Source organism: Hordeum vulgare, chromosome 1H, assembly GCF_904849725.1.
Source record: "Hordeum vulgare subsp. vulgare chromosome 1H, MorexV3_pseudomolecules_assembly, whole genome shotgun sequence".
NCBI classification, from domain to species: Eukaryota; Viridiplantae; Streptophyta; class Magnoliopsida; order Poales; family Poaceae; genus Hordeum; species Hordeum vulgare.
The window spans coordinates 215212308-215227445 of NC_058518.1; positions in this window are offsets into that span (position 1 = coordinate 215212308).

Here is a 15138-nt window from a genome sequence, read left to right on the forward strand (position 1 = left end):
TGTTATCTGAGTAAGAGGATATGACTAGTCTGGAGACATGGCATATAGGGTGAACATGTGGTGTTCAACCCTCTATAGATAAGTTGATATGTGTGACCTGTATTCATCATTACCACCTAGCTTATGACGCATATCCATACAGGTAATTGACCATGCTCATTTTCCAATTAAAACATGCATTCTGTAAAGACTGCATTCTTATGTCAGTTCACGTTCCTTTATCACTTGTTCCAGATCATGGGCTGTTTGCAAGTACATTCAAAGTACTCATTGGACCGAAGATTTCCGCTAGTAGGTGTATCGGTGTGACTTGGCCTTATAGGCCCTACCTATGTGAACTTGACCTTGATGGTCATTTGATGTACTATTTCGGTATGTTGGATGTAAGACTCTTAATATTCAGTATCTGTGTGTTCGGTGAGCATTGATCTCTGGGATCACTGAGCACGTTCATCCGGCGATCTCGACTCATAAGTCGGGGTCCCCACACCAAGCTTATTTTCCTTTATTATGTGATCCTTTTAAGTTTCATACCAATTAAAGTCCATCTGGTAGCCCTAACACCCATCAAACACCTTGTGTGCACTAACCAAAGTAGTTACTTTGGTCTCTTCCACAAAACTCCTTGAGCTTATATTTTTAGCACAACTCTCTCTAGTTACCTTTTACCTCCAATAGCTTTGCGAGGACCTCTGGTCAATTATTGGAGGTACACTCCATGTAGCTACCTCTCCTTTTTACCTTGGGAGCACCATTTTTACCCCTTTTGCCACACATCTTCTTAAGACAAAGCCCCCACTTTCTTCCATGGCGTCTCTAGCATGCTAATGCATCATTTAAAACCGAGATATGCCATGCTCAAGTGGGAAAAATGAGCAGCACATCTGAAACTTGATTTCTGGCTGAAATATAGCTTTGAACTCCAACTGCTAGCTAAACTTCTTCCCCTGAGCTGAAAATTGGCAGGAGTGTAGTCCTTCCATGCCTAAGTCTACTAGACATGGTTTCAACCCATCATCTTTCCAATAAGTACCCTCATTTCCAACCTTAAGTTTGCTGCTGCAAACTTAATTGCAGTCAAACCCCAGTCTAAACTAATCTAGTTGGGTTCAAACTCCACGAGAGCTTTGTGAAACGCATGCCTTGCATGCTTGACACCTTGGCCTTTCCAAGGGGTTGCCCAGGACACAGGTGGCCATGGTGACCACCACCCTCGCATGCAATAAGGTTTCTCTGCACTTTGTTTTCTTCCTCCATGCCATATTAGACCGTTGCAACTTGTCTAAGCATGCCACGAGACCCCCCTTGATTCGTCCAACCCCTTCCTGACACCAGCTTGCTTCCAAGCTCCTCCTGTGATGCATGCTACCTCTTTCCAGAGAGCACCGAGAGCTCCCGGGCTCTCCCTGTCACCCCGTCTCTTACCTCCTCACCCCGAGCCTCTCTTGCTCTCCCTCAGTCCCTCCTCCCTCCTAGCAACCTCCAGGAACACCCATTGGAGCTCCTACACCCTCCTCTTCCTCCATGGCCGCCATGGCGCCGCCTCGTCCTCGGCTCAAATTGAGGCGGTCGGCCTCTCTTCTCTCTCCCCAACCTCCTCTAGAGTGGCCCTGCACCACCACGAAGCTGCCCATTCTTTTCTTTCTGCTCGCGGTGGCGGGAACGCCCCCGTCGCGTCTGCCAACTTTGGCCTCAGCCATGGCGAAGGGCCCCCTCGCCCAGGAGCTCCTCTATGTAGCTAACCCCCTAGTGAGGTGTAGGAGCCCCCCGAGCCTCTGGTGGCCGGAGCCATCCCCTGCACCGGTTGTCCATGCCTCCCCTCCCTGCTCTCGGATCGAGTGGGAGGAAGGGCAAGGACCCGACAGGCGGGCCCCTGGTCAGCCTCCCACAGCACCGGGCCCAGCCGCTTAAGTGGACACGGGCTGCACGACCGTGTGGGAAAGTCGTACTTGGCAGAAGGATCCTCCGGCGTGGCCCTCGCAAGCACGGCCGTGCAATTGAGACGACCCAGCCTCTATGCAGCACCTAGGGTTCTATATAGCACTAATCGCCTTGGTATTTCCTCCAATTTTTCTTTCTCGATTTAATCAACAATCTATAGTAAATTCATATGAGCCCCAAATTTGATGATTCAAATTTTTGCAGGTCCCTAAAATCAAGTCCTATCCATATATGTGCATGACACATTTTTCTACAACAACTTTCTGTTGTATTAATATTCAAATGCAAATTTGAATATATTTAGCCCACCTTGCAAAAATCCTATGGGGTTCAAATCAACTCCCAATGGAGTGATTCCAGTTTCCAGAGCCTTATTATATCATGCACTATTTTTTAAGCATTAGTCAAAAAAATTATTTGGAATGCTTTTGTTGCATTAAATAAATAGCTCCTTTTGCTATTTATTCCATGTTATAAAATGCCTAGAATATTCATAGCAACTCCAAATCCAGTGAAACAACTTCCTAAATATTTCTAAAATCATGCTCTGTTTATTCAGTGCCTCCACTCATTTTTAATAGAACTAATTTTGTAGGCTTCTTTAAGGATCACATATTCCTCCTTTCATCCATTCAAAATTCCCTCGTGGTCCAAATCTCCTAGAACAAGCTTCAGGTTTTTTTATGACTAGAAAGGTCCAAGAAAAATAAAACTTCCATTAGTATAACACTTTGTTCTTCTTGCTGTGTGGCTTACTATGATTGTTTCCGACGATAGTTGACGGATAAAAAGAGTACTCGGAGTTGGACTGGAAGACCTCGAAGATCCCGAGGACTTATGTGAGCAAGGCAAGCAGCCATTTGACCATGTCTAAAAATTGTTTCTATGCACGACACACTGGTTCTCTATCCCGATGCATATAGTTAAGATTTAGCGGTGCACCCCAGCTTGGTGTTTCCAATAGCTCCTATGTAGAACTTTCATTGAGCATGACCCTATCATCTATGAGGGTCACGCTAATAAAATATTGACAAGTAGACAGTAGTTCTACGCATAGTAAGAGCATGTGCATGATGTTGGTACCACAGAGTTGATATCAAAGGTTTTACGAAAACCCTGTTGGGTGCCTCTAATACCCGAGGGTGATGATGTTGAGTTCGGTGACCTCTTGTGAAGAAGTGGTGCACCGGGAAATATTTTGTGTGAGTGGTTTCGGAAATGGGATTAGATTTATGATGTGTCAACCGTCCCAACCTTACATGTACGACCACGATACCCCTTTATGGGATGGTGCTAGAAATGAGCCACATTACTAGTGGCGAGAGTGATATGTGGTCACTCTCGTGACGGGGTCATACCAGGTAGGTCAACTTTGCCGTTTTTACGTGTTCTGCACACACCGTTGGTCCCTTCATGGATTATAGGTCTAGAGTCGGTGCTTGTAAGACGCACATCATGTGGGCTGAGTACCAATCGAGTGAACTCTTTGTCTAGTGCCGTTAGGGGAAAGGCATTGATCATGTACTTACCTAGGGTATGTTATATACCGCAAGTCCTGGATGACATGGAAGTTTCTCGGATCTCGTGGGTAGAGCATACAACCTCTGCAGAATGTATAACTATTTGAATAGCTGTGTCTACGGTCAAGGACAGTTGGGTAATCCTGCTTAAACTATGTCGAGTCATTTCTGCATAAACCAAGTGTGAGTGTGTGTGTGTTTAAAGGTGTTATCTGAGAAAGATGATATGACAAGTTAGGTGACTTGGCATATAGGGTGAACCGGTGGTGTTCATCCCCCAGCAGATATGTTGATATCTGTGACATGTTATTATGAAGACCATCCAGTTATGATGCATGTCCATACAAGTATTTGATCATGCTTATTTTCAATCAAAACCCGCTTTCCGCAAAGGCTTCATACTTATGCTAGTTCATGTTCCTTTATTACCTTGTTCCACATCATGGGTTGTTTGCGAGTACATCCAAAGTATTCATTGGCTTGCCAATGGTTATTTAATTGACGAGGTATGAGAGAACAGGAAATAGTGAAGAGTAAGTTGGTGACGTTCCTGTGAGCTAGGACGCTTCCCAGTTAGAATGCATGTAGGGTAAGGCTGATGGCATGGGTTCATGCTTTCGACCAAGATCTCGGCTAGTGGTCAAGTTTGGGGTGCTGGCCTTCAAGGCCCTATGTATGTAAGAATTGACCGCAGTGGTCATTTATTTTATCAAGCGGTGTGTATGGATGTAAGACTCTTGTTATTCAGTTTTGGTGTGTTCTGTGAGCATTGATCTCTAGGATCACTAAGCATGTTCATTCGGCGATCTCGACTCGTAAGTCGGGGTCCCCACATCCACATGACCTCGAACTTGGTGGAAATGTAAACCTTCACTACCCAAAGCTAGTGGACAATATTTTAGTCATTGTGTCCTTCAGTAAAAACCATTTGGAAAGCTCCCAAGTTTGTTGCTGTAGAATTTCCTTCAGTGCAGACCAACCCCACCTAGCTCCATTTCCCTTGAAACTTTACCATGGCACTCAACCAGGCATGTCTCATATGCCAAACATCATTTGGTCGACCAAATGATGCCCTCGACACAAGGTAGAGTGGTGACCATGCCTTTGACCTGCAAAAGTGGCGCTCTAAAGCGTCCACTTGTTGTGTAGCTAGCTGCAGGCTGTGACAGGATGCCCACTCGCGCTAGTGGTAACCCCTTGACCTCTCACACCACTACCCGCCGTCATCATGGGTTTAATGTCGCCTCTGGCATGCGTGCCTGCCATGCCTAGAGTATCCGAGGCCACCCAAGCTCCCCTCGGTCGCCCCCTCCATCTTACCTCACCCCCGAGACGCCACTTGTTCTCTCTCACCCACTCCTCCCTCGATGAACCTCTAGGGTCACCCCATTTGGGCTCCTGCGCCCTTCTCCTCTCCCCATCGCCACCATGTCACCATTCAGCCTCCTCCTAAATCCTCCCCAAATTCAAGCTCCTCGCCGCCCCGACGCTCCCCTCTCCATCGTTCCTACTCGGGTGTGTCATGCGTTGGAAGCTAAGGATGGCCGGTGGCCCTCGCCGCTTCCAGCTAGGCCCTCGTTGCTGCTCCTCCCCTCGGCCGGTGTGCAACCCCTGGTGGGTGCGGCTGACCTTCCTGAGCACGCTGGTAGCCAGGTTGCCCGAGACGGTAGCTGGCAGCTCCGGCGGGTGACATCGGCATCACCACTGCCCGCCCCCAAGGTCGAAGTGGGAGGAAGAAGGAGACCCGACTGACAGGGCCCACTCTTCAGCGATCGTCGGTTGGGCCTACTGGTTTGAGTGGAAACAGCTTCCACTGGTTCTGCCTTCTCGCGATGAAGTCATACTCCTCAGAGTGAGTATGCCTTCATCATAGCCCCTTCGTGCGCAGGCCGAACTACTGGCCCGGCCCATTTCCTATCCTGTACCCGAGGTGCAGTATAGCCTTTGGTACTCCCTTTGTCTTTTTCTTTTTATAGTAAATATTATTTAATTGTTAAATAATTCAAATGAACTCAAAATCCATTGATTCAAATTCCTACACACTCCGAAAATTGTAACCTATCCAAATATGTGCTTTGCACACTTTTTCAAAGAGCTTTTTGTAGTATTAATATTCAAATACAAATTTGAATATTTGAAACCCCACTTTGTAAGATCCCTAGAGCATCCAAATCAACTCCAAATGGAGTGAATCCGATTTCCACACACTCCAAAACCATGCACTATTTTGCTCGCCTTAGTTAACATTTTTATCTCCATTATTTCTGTTGAGCCAAATAAAAAAGGCCCTTTACCCACTATTTCCATAATAGAAAAATCATAGGGAAATGATACCAACCCCAAATACAGTGAAACAACTTCCGAAATGTTTTGAAAACATGCTATATTAAATGAGTGCCTCCACTTATTTTTAATATGATATTTTCTGTAGACTTCTTGTGGGGCCACTAATGCCTTCATTTTTGCCATTTAAAAATCTTTGGTGCCCCAAATCCCTTAGAACAAGTTTAGGTAATTTTTCTTCTGGCCATAGATGTCCAACAAAAACAAAACTCCTATTTGTAGAGTACTTTATTTTCTACTTGTTGCGTGGCTTATCGTGGTTGGTTCTGGCGATAGATGACGAAATAGATGAAGTGCTTGGAGTTGGACGAGAAGCATGTGAAGACCTCGAAGACCTCGAAGACCTTATGGAACCAGGTAAGCATCCATTTGACCATGTCAAAGAAACCTGCATGCCATATACCACTATATGTTGTTGCATTTGATTCATGTTGAGTCGGTGACCACCTTGGTGGGTTGCCTCTGAGAAACTCCTCGTTCATACTTGCACTAGAGCATGACCCTACCACCTATGAGGGTTGTGCGGGTGGGAAGTAGTTAGATTTCTAGTGGATGCTACGCAAATGGGATTGCGCTATTCATGGTGTGATGATGAAGGAGATGATTTCAAAGAGTTTTCAGAAATGCCTTCCAGTGCCAAAAATGCCTGAGGGAAATAGTGTTGAGGTGGGTGACTGTCGTGGGAATAAACCTGGCAGTAGAGGTGTAGGGTACCAATGGAGAGGGCATAGTCCTAGCTACAGCAAGATTGTATGCAAGATGTATGAGTTCAGGCCCCTCTCTTGGAGGTGACAGCCCTACGTCTTAGGTGATCAGGAGCTCTTGCGGAGTGGTTTTTGTGTAATACAGGGGGTGCGAACCCTTGTGCCAGAGGGGAGGGGTGGATTATCTAGAGTGCGCCACCTATCATAAGTACCTGATCATCTAAGGGCTTGATCAATATGAGTTAAAGATATACGTTACTGAAAACGTAAGTGGGTAATAAATGCTACTAAAGACCATTGGTTGAATGTGTGTTCGTTGCCGTCGTGGGTGACTTCTGATCTTCAGTACCGACTGGAACTTTCCGAGTGCCCTTGAGTTGTCGAGTAGATGTAAATTTAATCTGAGTGGCTTCTTACCGAGTGACTTTTAAGTACCATCTTCATCCAGTCGGAGTCTTTTGTCTGACCCTTGTCCTAATAAGGAGGTGCCCTTGGGTAGGACATATAGGTCAGGCATATGACCCTACCCTAGGTACATATCCCCATCATTAGCCCCCCGAATGGACCAGGTTCGAGTGAGGAAGGGGTCAACGTGAGTTCTTGTCGATTCGCTCTGATCTTGGTCCTTTTCTAGAGATTGACAAAAATTTGGGTCGGCTGAAATCTTTGTCATTCGCCTTGATTGATTCTGTTCTGAAGTTTGCCCGAGTGGTTTCGGAGGCTTGGGCTTACTCCGAGTGACGACTGGTATCTTTTGATATGACTGATCACTGCGGCAAGTCCGGATCTTCCGGGATTCGAAATTTCGGTTTCTGCGTGCCTCGCGGTGATGATGCAACTATCAGAAAAGTTGAGCAACGACGCCTCGATTACTGCGCCGTCATCATCGCCACGCTTCATGTCTCCACTGGTAGCGGGATACGTTGAGATCTGGAGGTCCCACTAGTCGGTGACTCAGTCGGTTGCTTATATAAATGCAACTGTGGCTAGGGTTACGGTTGCGCCTTGATCTTTTCTTTGCTCTTATTCCTCCTTAGCCTCGCCAGCCTTGCTGAATCTTCTCCTCACCTCCACAGCCATGACGAAAGGCAAGACCTCCAAGCTTGAGCGTGCCAAGAAGGGCGGCAAGGCGAAAAAGCCGGTCGGAGCGCATTGCCGCCAGGGTAGATACAGGGGGATTTTCTCCCGTCCAATGTGACGAGGGAGGATGTTTTGGATCTCGTGGAACATCGGATGGTGGCGGAGAAATCATGGAGACTGACTGAGGGGGATCTTGAACACGCGCCTCGTGAGGGGGAACGGGTCCTCCTCACCACTCATGTCGAGCGAGGTTTCTATCTTCCTACACATCCTTTCTTTCGTGGTTTCCTCTTCTATTTTGGGATTCAAATCCATCATCTCCCTCCCAACACTGTCGCATATCTCTTTGTGTTCATCACCTTGTGTGAGTGCTTCTTGGCTGCCCTCCTCATTGGGGTTTGTTCAAGAAGATATTTACTGCCCGGTCTCAGACAGTGAAGAAAGGAAATCCTGGGGACACCCGGACCAACGTTATCCAGTTGTGCGGTGGCCTGGGAATTCAGAAGAGGAATAGGAGTGCCTATACTCTGATGATTCTCCCGGAATCGGTTAGGAAGTGGCAGGCGTCATGGTTCTGCTTTAATGATATTGCCTCTCCAAACATGTCGACTCGCCTTTGCCCCTTTACCTTAGATCATCCGACTGCCCCTCGGGTATTGACCGTATTCGAGGATGAAAAGGCAGAAGTGGAGATGTTGGCAGGGGAAGTGATCAACTTGGTCAGAAATTGGCTGACTGGTTTGGACTTGCTGGAGACATTTGTTAATCGGCGCATCCAGCCTCTTCAAGCAAGGGACCATGCCATGTGGCATTACACTAGTTCCGAACACTCCACTCGGTCGCACCCAGAGGTAGTCGATGAGGAGACGGTAAGCCAGTGGATCCAAAGCATCACTGGTCCTTGCGACAACCCCATGGGATCTAGACGAGTCGCGCCGTATTCTGTTGAGAATAAACCGCGGAAGCTAGTATGTTGCCTCTTTTCTGATTGTATTTATGTCTTTGTCGAGTGACTATGTATTCGTATGACTGACTCTGTTATCCTTCAACTTTGCAGGAATGGACCAACCTGCACTCTCCTGTACCCAACGGGGATCAGTTCGACCTTGGAGGAGAAAGTGAAGGTGGGAGTGCTGATAGTGAATATGTAGACGACAGTGAAGAGAGCGAAGACGCTTAAGAAGATAGTGAGGAAGAAGAACAATCTCCTCCACGTCGAGAACCACGAACCAAGCAACTCCATGACCCATCATCCGCACCAAGTAAAACAGTCGCCTCTAGCAGCAGAAACATGAAGTGGGACCGAGCCGACGCGTGTGACTCTGCGGTGAAGACCGCAAAATAGCCAAAGCCTGATACGCCAAAACTCCAGAAGGCTTTACCACGAATGAGAATCACCGTGCCGGTTACCTTAGTGTAAATGCTTGTATTTTTATCTCTCCATGGTGTCTTTTCAAACTTCTGTTGACTGAGTGCATTTCATTTGTCAGTGCTGCTACGTCGGTGTTGACCCGTGTTGAGATGGGAGACGACCGCATGGACCTGGACACAGTGGATCAGCCTGCGCCTCGACCAGGTATGATCAATCTTAGCCTCACTCCATTCCATATATCAGATCAGGAATGATTTGGCCATCACCATTTTAGTTTCGGGTGTGATTTTCTTGCATGACGATCCAGAGCCTCAACATACAGCTATGGAACACACTCCCGCTGAGCCAGTTATGACTGCATTGGGGATGCATGTGACGCGTGTGTGGACTGGTCCTCCAGTCGGTTCAGGTGTTATGCGACGACTCCTCCGACTGGATCAACTGTCGTGAGGAGTGTGCTGAGTGCTCCTCAGGTAACCCAAGCTACCCCTGTCGTGATGCCCACTTCTTCAACAGTTGCATTCTCTATGCATCGCGTCCCAGAGGACCAGACTGGCGCTGCCAAAGAGGTGATGATCCAGGCCAATCTGATGATGCAACGGACGAAGGAGGTGTTTGAGGCCAGCAAACTGGTGTACGACACCAGCTCGGCACTTGAAGAAAACATTCGAGTAAGTTGTACTGTAAGTTGTTTTCTGATTGGGTTGCAGCTCTCGCACTTGGAAGGAACATCAGACTGGACTGACACCGAGTGGATCAGGCTCTGAAGAGGTATAACAGGCTCGATGGCTGCAACCTGAGGGGTCAACAGAGACAACGCCTGATGAGCCACCGCGTGTTTCACCCACCGCTGGAGTCGAGAGCGTCCGGATCGCTTGCGGTGACGTACAACAGAGTGAAGAGCCGACAACGGGGTCGACGGCTGCAGAAGAAGAACACCGAATGAGTTTGCACGGAAGTGCGTCCCTCCACGGAGTGGAAGCGTCTCGACGTCGAGTCATCGGCAACGAAGACGAGGGCGCTGAAATGGATCTCACTGCCCATGAACGAACTGCCGTCGGAAGACATGATGAAGATTGAAAAATGCAAACTTGCCAAAAGTCGCTTAGATGCCTGCCCCACGGTGGGCGCCAACTTTCGTGGGAATAAACCTGATAGTTGAGGTGTAGGGTACGAATGGAGAGGACAGAGTCCTAGCTACGGCAAGATTGTACGCAAGATGTATGAATCCAGGACCCTCTCTTGGAGGTAACAACCCTACGTCTCAGGCTCTCAGGAGCTCTTGCGGAGTGGTTTTTGTGTAATACAGGGGGTGTGAACCCGTGTACCAGAGGGGAGGGGTGGCTTATATAGAGTGCCCCACCTCTCATCAGTACCTTAGCATCTAACGGCTTGATCAAATGAGTTAAAGATATTGGTTGAACGTGTGTCTGTTGGCCGTCGTGGGTGACTTCTGATCTTCAGTACCGACTGGAATCTTTCCGAGTGCCCTTGGGTTGTCGAGTGAATGTAAATTTAATCCGAGTGGTTCGTACCAAGTGACTTTCAAGTACCATCTTCATGCAGTCGGAGTCTTCTGTGTGACCCTTCTCCTAATAATGAGGTGCCCTTGGGTAGGACATATAGGTCAGGCCTATGAGCCTACCCTAGGTACATATCCCCATCAGTGACCACTTGGAAAAGAAGTGTTGTACCGAGAAAAGTTTTGTGTGTGTGGTTTCGAAAACGGGATTAAATTTAAGAATTGCTGACCGTACCAACCTTTCATGTGCGACCACGATACCCCAATATGGCAACGGGCTTTGTTGATTACCTTGGTCGATGCTAGGTGAGAGCCAACAATACTAGTGGCAGGAGTGGCATGGTCACTCTCGTGATGGGGTCATGCCAGGTAGGGCGACCACGAGATGTTTTTATAGGCATCGGGCACACCGTTGGTCCCTTCATGGATGGTACGATCTAGAGTGAGGCTCGTATGATGTACATCATGAGGTCTGGGTACCAATCGAGTGGACTCTTTGTTTAGTTTCACCGGGGAAAGGCATTGTTTCGGTGCTAACCTCGGGTATGTGATATACCATGAATCGTGGGTGACACAGAAGCTTCCCGAGTCTCGTGGGTACAACGCGCAACCTATAGAGACTGTAAAACTTTTCAAATAGCCGCGTCCATAGTCAAGGATAGTTGGATAATCCTACTTAAACTGCGTCTAGTTATTTTCATACAAACCAAGTGTGTGTGAGAAAGAAAGATGATTGTTTGTGTAAGATGATACTCGAGCCAAGTCAGTCGACTTGGGATGCTAAATGAACATGGGATGTTCAACCCCTGCTTACTATGATACTATAGTTAAGTCAGATGACTTGACATGGCAATGAACATGGGACATTTAACCCCTGCTGATGATGATACCTATAACTTGTTCCTGTGGATATCTGCAACACTTTCAAGCATGCTTTTACGAGATTGATCATGTCATTGCACTCAAACTTAGCTTTCTACAACTTACCTACTCAGTGTTATATCATGTTTTGTTATTGCCTCATTCCAAACATGGGTTGGTTGCGAGTACATTCACAATGCTCATTGGCTTGCCACTAGTTATTTTAGTGTCCAGGCATGAGAGAAAGAGGATATGATGAAGATTACCCTGGTGACGAAGGTGCGAGCTAGGATGCTTCCCACTCAGAATGTGTGTTGGGTTAAGGCATATGGCATGGGTTAATGCTACCGATGAAGATTTTCTACGGCAATTTATATGAGGATTTGGCCATGAAGGCCATATCCGAGCTAAACAGTACGTAATGGATGTAAGACTCTTATTAATCACTTTATGTGTGTTAAGTGAGCATTGATCTCTGGGATCACTGTGCACGTTCATTCAGTGATCATGACTTATTTCTCGGGGTCCCCACACAAATCGAGCCATCAGTGAGGCCCCCTTCGTCCTAGTTTATGAGGCGGAGGAAATTCACCTCGTGGAACTCACGTATGGGTCACAAAGGTTGCAAGCCTTTGACGAGGACTAGAAAGAGTTGTTACGGCATGATGATGCCACGCTCCTCGAGGAAGATCGTCACCATGCCGCACTGCATGTTGCTAGGTACTAGCAGGCCCCGCGTTGCTACCATAGATGCAAGGTGCATGCGAGCATTGTTGAGGATGGTGACCTTGTCCTCCAATGGATTTAGTTTGCAATGGCAACAAGCAAGTTGATGCCAAAGAGGGAAGGCCCTCGCCGGGTGGTACGAGTCAGGCCTACCACAGTCCGCGTGGAGACCGGGTATGGCACTCCGGTGTAGAACTCGTGGAATGTCGAGCATCTTCGCAAGTTCTACCCGTAAGGCACGGTTGTCCTGCCCCCCCCCCCGGCAACCACTTTTGTACAAGTCTTACAACAATGCGCATAATCCTTTGTACAAAGAAAGGTGATGACCCTGTGTGCAGTTAAATAAGACTAAAAAATCTGCAACTCTTTCTGCTTAATTGCATATTTACATTATGCTTATCATGTGGATCATTGTGGTAGACTATAGGCGACGTAGAAACGTTACCGAAATGCTAAGACCCTCAATGCGTCCTATTTTCTCTTTTTTCTTTTTCTAAAAGGAAAGCAGGGCTTCCTGGAAGAGCGCTCCCAGCGCGCAAGTCATCCCGAGGGAAGGAAGGGGGCGCAAGAGCGGGCATAGGGACCCATGGATGCGTCCAAGGCTAGCACCTCACAGAAATAAAGACAGTGGGGGAAGGAAAAAGATAAGTAAAATCTTTCCCTACTGTCTAAATCACGCCCATATGAGAAGAATTGCGCGTGGTTCAGCCCTTGCAAGACTCGTTGCGCACCTGGAGTGATCGGGGGCATGCCGATCCCCCCCCCTCCCCCCCGCGTGGTGATCACGACAGGGATGACAAGTTAGTATTTACGTGTGTAGTGCCACCAAGGGTGTGCTCAGGATCCTTCCTTAGAGGAACCCTATGGCAAGACGGCACTCCCCGGTTCTCGGTGTCAAAATCGGCGGATCTCGGGTAGGGGCTCCTGAGTTGTGGACCTTGGATCGATGGGTTGTAGCGGATGGAGCGACAGTATGTACCCAGGTTTGGGACCTCTTGAGGAGGTAAAACCCTAAGTCCTGCTTGATTATATTGGTCATGTATGAGGATTACAGATTTGATCTCCCACAAGATCGTATGAACTAGAACCCTAGATGAATCGACCTATTCATGCGGATGAAACCCTCTGATTTATATAGACACCAGGGATTACATGCACCTATTTAGCCTACTCAGCTTGGACGACATGCCAGTCTTCATAGCTTTCCTCCTTGTCCACGAGGTCGTCACGCCTTCTGATCTTCAATAATGCGGCCCATTAGGTTGGAATATCTGAGGACCTAATGGGCCGACTATCTGAGGACCCCTTAATCCCGGACTCCCTTAGTAGCCCCAAAACTAGCATCCAACGTTGATGTATATGGTCTTCAGCAGCTCCTTGTATTCAGACTAATTGGCTTGCGAGGCGAGTTGCCTTCATGTTCGGCTGGTTTAAACTTGGTCGTTTGGTGATGTCATGCCTTCAAACACATGCACTACTTAATCAGAAGGCCAAATATCGTGACTATGAACAGTTCCTCATCTGACAGCCTTTCTCATGAAAAGTCACGATAGCCAGTTATGACAAAAACTCGATTCACGGTTCGAGGACACTTTCCCACGAGCACGTCTTGTCAATGAGGAGATCATGTCCCTCGTTTAAGGGCATACGAGTAATGGACTGGGTAATCCCGCGTGCGTTCACCAGTGCGGTCGTTTCGGGAAGTGGTAGAGCATGCACTACAAGAAATATGCTCATACATGATGTTTTTAAGACGTCATTGATGAATTCGTCATAAATCTATGACGATTTGATCCGAGATTGTCGTAAACCGTTTGAGGGATCAAATCTACATATAAATTACGACGATGTGAGTCAAAAACGTCGTAACCGCATAAGATGAGATCGTCATAACTTTTACGACGATTATAAAAATGTCGTAACATGTTCTAACTATGTTGACATGTCACTCGTGGGTCCATTATATTCCACCTCATCCATGTATTGAACTGTTTTTCTACCACTTTTTTGTTGGGCTATTTTTTCATCTTACTTTTATATTGGGCTGGTAATTTATCCTCCATGTTTGCCAATGGGTTGGTTTGTGGTCTGTCATAATATTTTATATTATACATAATATATTGTCTAATATTTTTTAAAATGAGTTGCTACATTTTTACAACAAAGATTTGGTAGGTTCTTTACAAAAAACCTATTTTCTGGCACTTGGAAAATAGAAAATGATTTTTTATGTAAACAAAATGTAAAATCTCTTTGACAACGTTGTTTGTCATACCAACATACACACATGTGGACAATATAGGGTCATTGTAACAAACTATAAGAGGATAAAATATAAGAGAAACAAACAAACAACAAAAAGTTTATATAAGCTTAATTCTGATTGGTCGAATCTGCTATGGTCTAAAGAATATGAAATTGGAAATGGTATTGCTTCATCATTTCTAGAAGGTGTGAAAAAATATTTGAGAAATTTGCTAAATATTAACATGTTTATTTTATCAAAAGTAATAGGTAAACAAACACAATTTTGTTTGCTGATTCCCTATTGGCTAAAACCTCCTTCCCCCGGATTGATGACGTGGCAGGGCACTCAGCCCCACTTTAGCTGATCTGAGCCGTTAAGCCAACAGATCAAACGTCTTCCAATGAATCCAAACGCTGCAGGCAAAAAAAACCCGCAAACCCTACCCTCGTCCCATCCACACCGATCCACCCCTCGTCTCATCTCGTCTCTCCAGATCCGATCCACCCCGCCTCTGTCTCCCACCAACCGCCGCCACCCCACCCACCTCTCATGGATGGAACAAGCCCAGCTGGCGAGCGACCCCAACACCGGTGGCGGCTGCCGGCGCCACCTCCCTCTCCTCACTGGTCGGAGATCCACGTCCTGATTCCACCTTCTCCTGACGAACCCCCCAGCCCAGGGGCGGCCGACCACGATGGTGAGGGAGTTGCGCATCAACACCGCGTCATGCAGCCACCGCGTCCCGCTCCTCAACAACGTGCCGCGGAGGGCCAATGTGGAGGCGCGGCGGCTGCAGACCAAGCGGGGTACGGATGTGGTCG